The sequence below is a fragment of the Sciurus carolinensis genome, unplaced genomic scaffold, assembly GCF_902686445.1.
Source record: "Sciurus carolinensis unplaced genomic scaffold, mSciCar1.2, whole genome shotgun sequence".
Lineage (NCBI taxonomy): Eukaryota > Metazoa > Chordata > Mammalia > Rodentia > Sciuridae > Sciurus > Sciurus carolinensis.
This window is the reverse complement of record NW_025920216.1, coordinates 188225-202153: the sequence shown is the minus strand read 5'-3', so window position 1 is coordinate 202153 and position 13929 is coordinate 188225. Positions and strand designations below refer to the sequence as shown.

Genomic DNA, 13929 nt, shown 5'->3' with positions numbered 1-13929 from the left:
AGCCTGCCTGCCTATCCTTCAGTGAGAAACTCTTGTTAAGTCACTACATCTCTAAATAACCTTGAGATAACAGATGAGAAGAAACCTGAATGATGCTAGAACCTATCACAATAGGTATGGACTTACCTGCCACCAGTTTGTGCATTTAGTGTGTTCCTTTTACTTTTTGATAGTGTGTTGTATGAAACCCTTTTTTTCCTTTGATTTAATTGGTTTTTGTTTTGTTTTGTTTTTTCCTCTCTCTTTACCCAGACTTATCTTTGAACATGAATGTGTTGACCTTGTGCATACAATGCTTTGCCTACCTCTGCCTCCCTTCTATTGTACACTGACATTTTGTGCCCCCACAAAAAACTCCCAGAAAGAGCCAGTTTTTCTCCTTGATGTCTTAGTTTCTGAGGTAGAATTCTGTTGTACACCCTGTTTAAATAGCCTCTTAGAAGTGCTATGAAAATATTGAGTTGAAAAATGTTTTGCTGCATTGTTAGTGTAGTAAGTTGGAAACATTGATGTTGCTACAGGGACACATAACAGGATACACATGGTATCTGATTTGATTGAAATTGCTACCAGGTGCTTTGATACCACATAGTTGGTAACCAGCATGCTAGATTGGATACATGCATTTTCTACCATCAAATGAGATTCTTCAGCTTGCCTCTTGGCTTTGTATTATATTCAAAGGGATTGGACTGCCTTATACCTGCAGTGGAGAGGAAGAAGTTATTTGGTTTGACTAGCACAACAGAGGAAAAGGAATGGGGGAGTAGAGGAGACCACTACGGGGAAGGATCAGGAACTACCCATACCAAAATGCAGTTATCATGTTTGTCCCAGATCGGTCTTGGGCTTTTCCATTTGTTGGATTTATTTGATCCTCTTTTTCTCTTGAAGGTTTAAGTTCAACCATACTCTGTCAACTGTTCCAATTTCAGTGGAATCTTGTATTTCTGGTTCATTATAACTAATTGTTCTCTCAAATCCAAAAAGAAAAAAAAGAAAAAGAATAAAGATGTGCATGTGGAATTAAAGATTCCCACGATGCCCCCATTCAACTTGCCCTGGGCACACTCATTCTGCTTCATTGTGCAGATTTCCTCTGCACCTGACCTGAGAGGTCTCCTGACTCTCAGGAACTGCTAAAACAGAGAGGCCAGGCAGGGAACCATGACTTTGAACAAACCCATGGAGCAAAGTCTCCTTAAAATCATCCACGTGTAGTCTGGGATGTATATGTGGACTTTTTCCTTATTAATGTCACTGTCGTTACTGTCTAACTTCATTCATTTATTGTAATCTGCTCCTCTCACAGTTGTGACTCAAATGCAGTATTTATCCTTAGCTGCTGTGCAGTACCTGTTCCTCTTTTGATGTGCTGTCAACATCTATTTAGGACATCACTGTGCCCAGGTACCCTGTCATCTGCACTTTACCAAGCTTGATTCTCAGCACCAACTTAAATATGCAAAGCATTTCTCTGGGCAGATGATGGTACAATAGGAATGTCTATCAGGGAAACAGATGAGCTCTGCTAATTAAGGGAATGAAAACTTGAGCCATAATAAGCTACTGTATCATAATGAGCATAAATTACATTGTCACCATTATTTACAATTTTGCATGGCACAGAGCCTTGCAATTATGTCTATTCAATTACAGCATTCAGAGGATTTGTAAATAAAGATTTCTCACTGTGACCAAACATTCCATTTGGAAGCTTTTGTGGTACAATAGAATTCAAAACCAGCCATTAAAGAATACAACACTGTAGAACCAGAAGAAAACTCTGGGCCAAGGGCCTAAAGTTTAGCGACTTTTTGAAAAAAAAAAGAGAAACATTTGAGGACTTAGGAATAAATCACAATGACTATGACCTCTCTTTATGGTTGTAGAAAAATTGAATTGCATTGCAAATATTATTGTGGTTTAGTCAACTTGTTTCTTAATATTGCTGGGGATGGATACTGGGACTTCACACATGCCAGGTGAGGCTCTACCATTGAGCCATATCCCTAGTCTGGATCAATTTAGTTCTAATAAGAAAAGGAAATAAAATGTATACCAAAATTTATTAAAAAAAATTCAAAAATTTTGCTAGTGTTGAAAATCCCTTCTAAACTTTAAAAACATAAAATCCATAAATATTTACTGATTTATATTAAAGATAAAAGGACTCTTTTAAAACATGGTGTTATATATATTCTTAAATGTAATTGAAAATGTGTTCTTAAATCATCAAATGTACAGTCAATGTTCAAATTCCCTTTCCTGTTGAGCCTTCTTTTTTAAACTCTAAACTGTCTTTTGTAGATGACTTTTTTTCTTCTGTGGATAAGCATGGGTGCTTGCCAATCCACTTTTTTTCTACCAAACTAAGCAAATCCTGTGATTACATTCACCTTCACTGAAGTTTCTGCAGTTGCTCATTCCATCATAACCAAGCTTAGTTTTCTGTAGGAGTCAAACTAAATAACCTAATTACAGAGAGGCAAAACCAGGCTTATCTTGGTTTAAAAATTGAATTGTGTTACAAGCCTAGAGGAAAGTTGCTTTATTGGACAGAGAGAAATGAATTTAGCTTTTAGAAGAATGAAGGTGAATATTAAAGCTTCTAGCTTCAGGAGCAGAGAAGAGAACCACAACTACTGGGACTGGAAAATGGACATTAGCTTCTTCTTACCCCACAGCATGACCCACAGTATGTCCAAGACAGGGTAGACCTTCTGTTCTGGCTAGCTCCTAGCCCACCAACCGTTAGGACAAAGTAATACCAACTTAGGATGCTTTCAATTGCATTAGAAAAGAAAAAAAGATTTACATTCCAATAAAGAAAAAGAATATCAAAGCTGTATTTGGACAATACCTGGCAGAATAACAGGTACAGGGATGTGTCAACCATTTCTATGATGTAAATTGGGACAAACCTTCTCCATACTCTTTGGTATTTTTTATTAGGAAGCAAAGTATCCCATGGAGAAACCACATGCAGCATATATGAAGCCATGGGACTTGCTTCCATGGGATTGTGTGGATGTTCGGGGATGCTGTGCCTGCAGTCACACATCAGAGCTCACATCAGCATAGCTAGGTGAGCCTGGCCAAGGTAAAGTTTCAGGAGGAAGGTAGGCTGTCATGTTATTCTCAGCAACTGTGTTTGTGGGCAGAGGTGTTGCTATCTGGCAACAGACAATGGACCACCCAGCAAGTGCCAATAGAGAAGCTTGCAGAGCTCTCAGCAGCTGGAAATTGGTTGTCTTGAGATCTTGTTCACACACACCAGTTTTGGGTATAGTGAAATTGATGTTGCTTCTTTTTATAAGTTACACAAGTGCATAGCTGCTCTCCACAGGAGAGGTGGTCTAGCATTGGGTAATCATCTTGACTGGAAATGGAAAGTAATAGGCTTTGGTGTTTTTAAATGTTCCCCAAATTCCCACTTGAATGTGTCTTTTATTTTCAAAGAAAAATTTTCTAGAAAACATCTTGCCACTTTTGCTTCTTGTGTCCAGTTTTTAGCAATGTATGTCAAAGTAATTTTATTTAAGAATAATTTTAAAAATTTATCTGGGCCACATGTATAAACTGACAAAATTAAGTTTACAACAAAATGAGTCAGATCTGTTTTTTATTCCCAGAATGTTTTCATTCTGATTGGTGGGACCAATGAAGAAGAGACCAACCTGAAGCAATGATGTTTGATTCAGAATATCATTATACTGAGGGCAGAAATGTGTCCCCAAACCAATTAGTGTCACATTTACCAAGGCACACCATGGGATTAGTTACAGGACAGCTGACACTGACATTAAAAATCACAAGGAAAATGTACTAGGAAAACTAAAATCAAAATGTATCTTTAGGTAACAATTTATTTCTATGACATTGGTAACAGAGAATATTTTGATATTTTCAACACCTTTGTGATGTTCCTATAGATATTCTTGTTATGCCTTGGACTCTGGCCATTTTGGTGGAAATAGAAGACGTATTTAAGAAGACCCAGTTGTAAGTGCCACTCTGCTTATAGCTTCAACTCCAGGAATTACTTGAGGAATTGATTTTCCATTTTTGATGGAAATACCTTAACTGCTTTGGTTTGCCTCCACCCTGGAATTCCAGCAGTTTCCACATGGTGAACCTAGATGTCTCTAACATGACCCTCAGCCATCCCCACATCAGGGGATCCATGCACTTCTGCAATCACTGCCTTTTTGGTCTGGTTTCAATCAGTGGCTCTGTGGCTCTCCTCCCAGGAACAGAACTACAGCCAACATGAAGAGACTTCTGCTCCAGACCAGGCTGCAGAACGACTGCTGGGTGGAGCCTCTGCCTTCTCTGAGGAAAGCAGCTATCTAGAGGCTGCTCTGTGGGGTTTTGAGTGACAGAGCTGGGGCTGCCACTGTAAGGAGAGCTGGTCAGTCTGTGTGATGGCAAGCCAGAGATCCCAGTAACACTGATGACTCCTCTTTACTACCTCCTAAGATTCTTGAGCTGGAACCATCAGCTAAGTCACTCCCAGGTCCTTGATTCAAATAAACTATAAGCCAAGAAATGCCTGTTGCTTCCAGTCTCTAAGTTTTGGAATATTCCCTTATATCTTTGTAAGTAATACATAATAAAGCAAAATGCCTGCTTGGAGCACATAGTCTGGGTTTTATCTCCAGTAACTTGTGATTTATTTGGAATAAAAGACTGACGAATATCAGCAGGAAAGGTTGTGCAAAGAAGCACATTCACAAATACAAAGCTACACAGAAAATAAATAAGAATCTCTCTCTGTGATATATATATATATATATATATATATGCATATATATATCAGATCGTCTTATATTTTTATAAATATGTGTACCTATGTGTGTATATATGCATGTATATATATTTATAAATCAAAGAAAACACATAAATGGTATTTGCCCTGATCAATGGTAATTTTAGGTACTTGAGAAATCACCTGACATAAATGATTAAGTAATAAATAGGAGGGAAGAATAGAGGGGGAAAAAGTCTCTTAAAAAAAAGGAAAAAGACAAAGATGAGAGAAGAAGGGAAAAAAGGAAAGAAATATACTAATTTTGAATAAGGATTTAGCAACTAACTATTCCTATGGATATGATCTTAAAACATGAGCATTAAATATTACAAGCCATCTAGAACCCTTTGAGAAAGCAGCTTTGATGTGATTTTGTTGTAATCATGTGTATCCACTGAACAACGTTCTGCACTGCAGCATTCTTCATGAGGTTAAGCAAAGGTGGCCTGAGATGAAATACCCAGTCAAATGTCAATCGCACATGCAAATGTGCTCTTCTTAAGCAGCCTAACAGATGTGCTCCAGAACACTGTGGAACACAGAAAAGTATGTTAATATCAAATGTACATCTGATATATTATATGTTTAAATAAACTGATTTTGGAAATATAAGAATGGAAATAAAGCAACATCTCTAGCACTGTGTATATTATATACTTTTAAATTTATTATAGCTCCATAGAAATCTTGAATATTAATGAGATTCCCTGTCCTATTTCCACACAAGCTGTGAACATAGCTGTCACCCCTCTATCCTTGACTTCTTCTCCCTCCCTGCCAGGTCCTGGAAGTCCCTGTTAAATGCTCTCTGTCTACCTTCTGCCCTCTGCCATCTCTACTACCTGTTCCATTCTGTACTTTGACGGGGTTGACTTGCTTGTTTGCATAAATGATTGAGAACGTTTGACATTTGTGTTTTTGTGCCTGGCTCATTTCTGCCAACAGTGCTCTCCAGTTCCATCCATGTTCCTGAAAACAAGAATATTACTCTTTACATGGCTGAGTCTTAGTCCATTGTATAAATGCTCCCTGTTTCCTTTATCCACTGGCAATCACTTAGGCTTGACTAAATTCCTTGACCCTATGAGTAGTCTTTGGGTTTTATCATTTACTTGTTTAAAACTTCATATATTCAAGAATTTATCCTCTCTTCTTTTCATTGAGAAAATGTGTACACATTTAAAACTATCTCTCATGGGGCTATAGATATCTGCTCACAGAGACTCAGAGACACAGTTTTTACAGCTGATTGGAAAATGAGTTGTACATTGACACATACTCATTGATAATAAATGCCATTGAAAGTTTAAAATATTCTGGCAACAGGATCTTGAGTTGAGCAGCCTGTAACTTTGACCAGCAAATAGATGTCACAAGGCATATCAGGGAAAAAATTCAAGAATTCAGTAACTTTTCCTATTAGCCATTTTCATGCTAATTATGGCCATCCAGAGTGAAAATAAATATATTAATCAGAGAATTGCTTTAAGGAACAAAAAGTTTCATATATCCCTGGAGGAACATCAGTGTGCCTTGGAATTTAGAGTGAACAAGTACCAAGAACAAATATTTAGATTGCTACTGATTACAAACCATAACAAAAATATGTAAATAAGTTACAATAAAAATGTAATAAAGAATGTTACAAGGAACTGCATTCAAATGTCATTCTGTTTCAGGTATTTGAAATATTAAAAGAAGATTAGGCATATGCATATATTATCTGAAAGTTTACACATTCAATTTGCTTCTCTTATTTTCATTGCCAAAATGTCCACTTGCATAAAAATATTTACCCAGGGGTTAAAGGTCTCTGCTAGTAAAGACTTTGAGACCCAAAAGGTACAGCTGATTGGAAAATGAGTTGAATAACTAGTTCACACAACTTAAAATATGGTATGAAAGCCTTTGAATGAAGAAAGCAATAGGGTCACAAGAAAGATGAGTGCATTTTGTTTTTTACTCAAATCACAAAGCAAATAGTTGTGAGAGATCCTGCAAATAAAACAAGAATTGTCTGTTGAACTTTGAGAAAAGTATATGTAAGAATGAACATCTTGGTGAAACTTAGAGATCACGAGTGACCTGGGCCTAAGAAAAAGCCTTAGGCTCAGACTGCTGAACCTCTTTTCCAGCATGAAATCTTGACTTGAGTGAACCCAAACACCAACTATATCCTCTTGAATTCTATTTGAGACGTTTTTTCCTTAAATAAAGCAAATAGCTAGTACCAGTTTGAAGGGAGAGCATCAGTAATGGTCACAGACTTTTTTCTTACAGAAAGTAGCTAACAAGTGAAAACATCAGTCCATTGTTATTAGGTGCACAAGTGGAAAGTTCTAGAAGGACTCCTGGACACAGGGTGCTGACAGTCATGCAGTTGGTTCTCAGGCATGGATCATGTAAGAAATTTATAGAGGGGTCTGTTTTAAAATATTCAGATTGCTCCATGTTTTGAGTATATTATTTCTCCATGACACAGTTTACCCTTCTGTCTGAAGGAAGGAATATGTACTTACCAACCACAAAATCTCAGCTTTGGAAATATGCTGTCTTCCTATTCCTTCAGACATGTTTTCACTGAGAAAAATCAGCTTAAAAGAAGAATAATCAATTATGTGAAGAGAGCATACAGAATGGTAGAAAAATATTTACTACATGTACCTCAGAGAGAGCATAAGTCTGCCTGATATATAAAGATCTCAAAAACCTTAACACCAAAAAAGCCAAATAATGCAAACAATAAATTGGCTAAGGGACTAAACAGACGCTTCACAAAAGAAGAAATGCAATGAATCAACAAATATAAGAAAAAATGTTCAATGTCTTTAGCAATTAGAGAAATGCAAATTAAAATTAAGATTCCATCTCACCACAGTAGAATGGCAATTATCAAGAATACAAACAATAAATGTTGGCAAGGATGTGGGGAAAGAGTACTCATACATTGCTGATGGGAATGCAAATTGGTGCAACCATTATGGAAAGTGGTATGGAGATTCCTCAGAAAACTTAGAATGGAACCATTTGACCCAGCTATTCCACTTATATATTTTACCCAAAGGACATAATATCAGCATATTACAGTGACACCACCACATCAATGTTTATAGAAGCTCAATTCACAATAGCTAAACTATGGAACCAACCTAGATGCCCTTCAAGAGATGAATGGGTAAAAAAATGTGATATATATATATATATATTTAATATATTTTATATATATTTTGTATATATTTATATAATTTATAAATATAATATATTTATATTATATATTATATATTTAATATTATATATTAAATTAATATATATTTATATAATTTATATTATATATATTTATGTGATATATATCTAAATATATATATTTAGATACAGAGATAGAGATAGATATACATATACACATACACATACACTCGATGGAATATTACTGAGCCTCGAAGAAGACTGAAATGATGACATTTGCTGGTAAATGGATGGAGCTGGAGAATATCATGCTAAATGAAAATAAGTCAATCCCAAAAATCCAAAAACTGAATGTTTTCTCTGATATGCAGATGCTAATTCACAATGGGGAGGTGGAACTAGGGAAGAGTGGAGTTACTTCAGACTCAGGGAGTGAAGGGAAGGGAGCGGGTATGGGATTGAGAAGGATAGTAGAATGAATCAGATATTAATACCCTATCTACATATATAACTATATGACTGGTGGAATTATACATCATATATAGCCAGAAAAATGAAAAATTGTACTCCATTATATATGATGTATCAAAGTGCATTCTACTGTCATGTATAATTAATTAAAACAAATTTAAATATTTAAAGAAAGAAGGTGTCCATGATTTATAGATATCACAATGAAGAGCAGTAGATTCATTTTATCCTACAGATGTCCTAAGTAATATTGGTTAACTTGATTAAATAAAAGATTATTTCAGAAAGGAGGAACTGTTGCTGCTTTTTAAAAAAGGAGACATGAAAAAAGAGATATTAAGTGGGTTAAACTGAATAGAAAGAAAGTTTGTTGATTCGGAGTGAAGAATGAAGATGAACTTTTTATTTCTTAAGATTTTTTTTTCATTTAACTGATGAACATGAGAGGTAGTGTAAAGCCAGATAGGCACATCATTTCAAAGTGAATTGAGAATCCCTCTTGCTTAAAAACTCCTTTGTACTCTTAAAAATAGATTTTTAAAAAGGTGTTGGTAACAGGTATATGGCAATTGCAAGTAATTTTTCTTTATCTGCTCTTGAGCTCCTTTTTTGGGGAGGAGTACCAGGGATTAAACTCAGGGGTACTCAGCCAATGAGCCACAACACAATTCTATTTTGTATTTCATTTAGAGACTGGGTCTCACAGAGTTACTTAGCACCTCACTTTTGCTGAGGCTGGCTTTGAACTCATGATTCTCCTTCCTCATCCTCCCAAGCTGCTGGGATTTCAAGCTTGCATCACAGCACCTGGCTCTTGGGCTTCTTGATATGTTTCCCCCCAACTCTCAAGTAGAAAAAGCTACAAGTTTGTTGATTGAGAATTATTACCCTTTTTATTTGTTATAAAAGAGCAAAATTTATAATGTTTAAGCTGTTCAATTACTATCAAATATAGGCATAAATTTTAACACGATTTAACTTAAAAGATTTTAATATTTTGTCCTGATTATAGAACCAAAAGAATAAATCTGAAGTAATAATGTAATTATATTGATATATTTAGATTCTATCTACATCTAGTTATATTAATCTGCATATAATATACATTTTTGTATCTAATTTCTAGGTAATCTACGTATTATGAGCAAATTGGCATTAATCTATTAATCTGCACCTAATATATTATATCTAATCCATAGGTGATAGATACAAATCTGGTAATCCTTCTATGGTACTTTATCTATAACCTACAGATGGATGTGCATAGAAAATTTATATGTGTTCACATAAAGTGAAATTAGCACAAATAAAAATTTCTACTTTTCTATATATTAGTTTTTAAAGAAGTATTGCTTCACATAGAATATCTTTTACTCATAATTTAACATATTTCAAACACTCAAGGTTGCTCTTCACTTTCAAATTTTTCTCTTTGCTATAGGGTATAGTTGAGGTTGATTAGAAAAAATAATTGTATGAATAATTAACAGAATTCTTACATGTACAGACTTTATTTTAGCATTGTTTATTTCTATGTTAAAAAAATCCTTAAATCAGTGGCTCAAAAGAACAAAGTCCATTTCCCCCATTTCATTCCACTTGAGTGGTGGTGGAGGGACTTGGTCATCTCTGCTCCTCTGGGCCTTAAACAGGCAGTAGAAGGCTAAGGAGTGGCCCTGTGGCTTCCTCATATTCATGCCAGGAGATGTCAACACCACTCTCACCTTGACTGTATCTTTCCAAGTGGCCCCTGAACTTCTGGAGAGTGTGATAGCTGGATTCCAAAGCAGGAAGGTCACAGATGACCAGGCAGAGGTTGAATTGCCTTCTCCATGCTAAAATTGTCAATTCTCCAGCCTAACTTCTAATGCATTTCATCCTTCAGGACAGTCACAAAAGCTCACTTGACTCCAGAGGGAGAGGTAGAAACAAAACAAACAATAACTCCAAGCTTTGGGAAGAGCATATTGTGGCCATTTTTGGAAAACACAATCTTCCATGTTGATTATAGCTGTTATTTCCAGAGTTAATTTTTATCACATAAATCACAGAAGTGGTACAGTGGACACTGAGACTGGAAGTGTGCAGCAGACATTACTTTTTTCAGGTCAGAAGTGAAGAGGAAGAGTAGTGGTCTTCACTGCAACCTAGATCCACTTTTCAATAGGGAAAGGCCACTGAATTCCTGCTCTGACTGCCCCGGAGTTGTGCCCCTCATTCCCTCAAGGACTTTTTTGCTGACTTAACTAATAAACATCCTGAACTAAGGAAAGCACCGCATTTGTTGTTTGTGACTGCCTCTGACTGAACATCTAATATGTATAAACCTACTTTCCCAACTCTGGGGAATAGAAGAGACCTGATCAGCAGTGGCAGAGTTTCAGAGGCCTGTGATAGGGTCACATCTCTCTCCCATGCACCTCTGTGCCCTGAATTCCAAGCATGTGAACACTTGAGTTCACCTTCCAGGCTGGTGGGGCTGCAGCACAGGAGGGAGTCTCACCTGTGGCTCCCAAGTCACAGGGGGCATGACCCTTAATATTAGCCATGCGTGGTTTAGTGTGTTTTCTGAAGCTTTGTCATCCAGGCCTTTCTGGGCAGAAAGGGACCACCCTTCCCAGAGCTGGCTAATTCTTAGAGCAAGCAGAGAATGGTGAGTCTTTCTTTTACACCTGCACTAGCTAATCAGCTCAATGCCTCCACCACATCCTCTCCAGGTGTCTTTTGCCCTAGGCCACTCTGCCAGTCCTACACCAATGAACCTACTGAAATCATCAAACCAGTCAACCAACCTGCTTCCCCTATCTCCCTTCTTGCTTCTCCAAAAAATAAATAAATAAATAAAAAATAAAAACTGTATTCTAAAGCACTCTTTAAATAGAAATTTCAAGTCAGCAGAAATAGTCTAGTGTGTCTATAAACTCATTATAATAGAAAAAAAAAAGATTTAGTGAGGTCTGGGCATATAACTCAGTGTACTTGTAGTCAGGATGATCAGTGTTTTTTCCTTTGCATTTGACCCAGGGTTGGAATTTCAGGTGTGACAGATTAATTTATTTTCAATAGATCTGATGCCAAAGTTGCCAAGCAGGGAGACGTCAACCTAAAGGATACCAGTTAGACACTGTTTTAATTTGTTGTTAATTAACCTTTACTTCTTTATTTGTATGCAGTGCTGAGAATTGAGCCCAGGGCCTCACACATGCTAGCAAGTGCTCTGCCACCGAACCAAAACCCCAGCCCCAATTAGACAACTTTTTAAAAAAATTTTTTAGTTGACGCTAGGCTTTATTTTATTTATTTATATGTGGTGCTGAGAATTGAACCCAGTGCCTTGCACATGCTAGGCAAGCGCTCTACCACTGAGCCACAACCCCCGCTCCAGCCCAATTCTTTTACTTATTTTCATGGAACTGGGTAATGAACCTAGGGGCACTCTTATCACTGAGCAACAGCCCCAGTCCTTTCTTTTTATATTTATTTTGAGACAAGGTCTCAATAAGTTGCTGAGGCTAGCCTTACATTTGCAATCCTCTTGCCTCATCCCCACAAGGGTCTGGGATTACAGGCATGTACCACCACCCTTGGATAATGTTAACCTTTTAAATAATAAAAGTGCTATCCTTTTAAAACAATCACCAGAGCACACCCTCTGTTAAAAACCCTCAAAGGGCTTCTCCTTTGGCTTAAATTTCAGTCAGAAATTCTCAGACCTGACCTCTGTACCCTCCCCAGCTTTACCTCCTTCCAATGACCTCCTCCTACTTGGCTGCAGGTACATGACATCCAGTATACCTGGTCTCTGTCCACTAACCACCTGTGCACCAGCTGGTCCCTCAGTGGACTGCACTCACCTGCTCCTATCCTTCATGTGTGCTCAGATACCATGTTCTCCAGGAAGCCCAGCCACGACTCAGCTTACAGTGAGTCCCCACAGGAACTCACTGTAACCGCAGGAACCTCCCCACCACCCACATCCCATCCTGCTCTACATTAAGTGTGCACTTGTCATGCCTTGATGAGCTGTACCACTGTTTTGTATGCATTGTGTAAAGTTTCCCCCTCTCCCCATCCCACTATGGTATCAGCCCCACAGGGGCAGGGCTTTAAGACAGACGATGAAAGTGCCCACACCAAAACACAGCATTTATGAAAGCAAATGAGTAGAGAGGGTCAGAAGCTTGGTGGGGTCAGGCTGAGCAACCAATGGTGTCTTCAGAGGGCTCTGATTTGGACCCCAGACCACCACCTTGCCACACTTTGAAGTCAAGACCATCAACTGGAGGGGTGGTATGCAGTCTAGCATCCAACTAGAGGAAATGGAAGTTGCACTCTGGCACCAGCTACAGCTCTGACAAGGGAGGCTCAGTCCTGCAGTCTGCACTCACACCTCCTCTCCAGATCTGCCATCTCCTTCAGGACCAGTGCCACGTTGTACCGCAGCTCCTGGAACTTAGCTGTGGGAACCTCAAAGCGGTATGCTGACCCACCAGAAAGCTTCAGCTGCATCAAGATGTTTGGCCGCAGGGAGTGGGTCAGGGCACTTGTGGAAATCACCACATCCACCCTCCACCTAAAGTCAGCAATTAGGGAAGCCAGTCACCCTCCTGCTGTGCCACAGAGTCCAGGAGTGGGCACTGGCCACCAAACACCACACTGGTCAAGTCCCCAACCAGGTCTTGGGGGATGGCAAGTTCCTGGAGTTAGTCCTTGAAGGCATCGGACTTCAGGCTGGGGGAGGGAAGCCTGAGGGACTGCTGGAGAAGTGTATGTGTACCAGCAAGCAGAGCACCCAGCCACTCCTCCGACAAGCTGGAACTGACACCCTGGCACTGCATGGCTTCTCGGTAGTCCTCCCCCTGCAGGCTGCTGACCACAAGCTTCAGCAGCTTTCTGAATGTGCTCCTGTCCAGGTCTCCCAGAAACCAGGCCATTGCTGCCACCTCTGGTGGGAACTGGGGCCCCAGAAAATTGATCTGGCCACTGTGACTGTCCACAGGATGATGCAGGTACTGATGTCGCAGCTCCTAAGGCAGACATGCCTGCTTCCTCCTCTTTGATCTGCCAGAGAGGAGGTCCCAGCTGCAGCTACCTGCAGGGAAGCAGGAGGGAAGGCCAGTGATTCTCACATCCTTAGGACCTTAGGGATCACGTAGGCCCCACTGTCAAGATGCTGAGAGTTTGAACTACCAATGATAGTAGATGTGATAGGGCTAGGGAAATGACCCTGTGAGACCCACATGAGTCCTGATAAGAAGGGAGGGTGCTCAGAGGAAGTGACATCTGACATGAGCAGAACTGGCAGTCAAGTGGGGGAAGGGAAGAGGACCAAGAAAAAAAAAAAGGAGAGCACATGTGATCTTTGTTCTCTAAGATTGAACTAGGTGGGAGAAATGTTCATGAGGCACAAGGCTCGGCAGCTGGGATCCCTCACTACTCAACCCACAATACTGAGAATATCC

At 38.9% G+C, this 13929-nt stretch overlaps 1 pseudogene; it reads right to left on the bottom strand.

Moving 5' to 3' along the window:
- Positions 1 to 12832: 12832 nt before the first annotated feature.
- On the bottom strand, positions 12833 to 13507 carry LOC124975136 (COMM domain-containing protein 5-like; annotated as a pseudogene).
- Positions 13508 to 13929: the final 422 nt, after the last annotated feature.